General features: G+C 42.8%; 1 non-coding gene across 1 annotated transcript; it reads left to right on the top strand.

The window, feature by feature from the left end:
- Positions 1-859: 859 nt before the first annotated feature.
- Positions 860-950, top strand: trnar-ucu (transfer RNA arginine (anticodon UCU)). The gene is given in 2 exon segments: positions 860-896; positions 915-950. It is a non-coding gene; the product is annotated as a tRNA-Arg (tRNA).
- Positions 951-1,153: the final 203 nt, after the last annotated feature.

Here is a 1,153-nt window from a genome sequence, read left to right as displayed (position 1 = left end):
AGATTTGATAAAAAAGGAGAGAAATGGAGAAGCAGATTGCTGAATTTAACAATGAATATCTGGAAATTTGTAGATTGTTAGACATAGAGAATGGTTACACGCAGTGGAAACTCTTTGAGATTGTGCGATTTCTAGAAATGGAGAAACTTATACAGCCAGCGAACGAGCAGAAGATACAAACAGTGAATGTAAAGGAATTGGGAGATTTTGTAAATATGGGGAATATCTGCAGATATAGAAAATGATAAAAGTTGATTACTTGCAAGAAATTGCGAACTTGCTATATACAGAGAGCCAGCTTTGCAGAAATTGAAGGATATGGAGAAATTGAAGTTGCGGTGAACATGGATGTGGAAGAATAAAATACATCTACAGGTCAACTAAGGGTTAAACAGTTAGCACCATGGTGGAATACTAGTTCCCTCTCTCGTTAGCACAATGGTGGAATACTACAGCACAGTTCCCTCTTTTATTCTAGCAGGCACACCTGCAGCTGCCAGCTAATTGAGCAGGAGGGGAGAAACGGGTGTGTCATGGGCAGGCTTCCTGGAGTCCTTGAGACGGGATGTCTGCCCCCAGGATCAAGCAATGGTCATCTATTCTCTGTCTCACTTTTATTACTACGTGAGCTTCCCCCAATATCCTGTATAGTCATAAACTTAGAATAGACTAATTGTGTGACAATGATTCTCAATGTAATTGATCATTGAAAGTTAGACAGCCTTATCACCTTCAAGCTCTTTGATATGTACACCTTCTACTATAAATACGTGTGTGCTCTGATGCTTCCTCAGAGTGTCAGCTAGCTACCTTGTATGCTACTGGGCTCATCCCACTAGAGTCGATTTTTAAAGTGCTGGGCTCTGTGGCGCAACGGATAGCGTGTTGGACTTCTAGCTGCTGTTGTATAAGAGATTCAAAAGTTGTGGGTTCGAGTCCCACCAGAGTCGGTCTCCGTGATATCACGATTAATAAAGGCTTCCGAGACAAACCTCCTGGGTCTGAGTGTTCGCTCCGATTTCCGCGACAAATTGGCGACGAAGGTGGGATCCAACTGAAGTCCAGTAACCTCTTAAGTTAGAGAGGTGATTGAAATCCTGGGCCGTCGGATCTCTAAAAAAGAACCCTCGCGGAAAAAAGGGAGGAATACCTC

The sequence above is a fragment of the Cetorhinus maximus genome, chromosome 5 (genome assembly GCF_964194155.1).
Source record: "Cetorhinus maximus chromosome 5, sCetMax3.hap1.1, whole genome shotgun sequence".
Taxonomy (NCBI): Eukaryota; Metazoa; Chordata; class Chondrichthyes; order Lamniformes; family Cetorhinidae; genus Cetorhinus; species Cetorhinus maximus.
The sequence above is the reverse complement of the archived record's forward strand: the minus strand, read 5'-3'. Positions and strand labels throughout refer to the sequence as shown.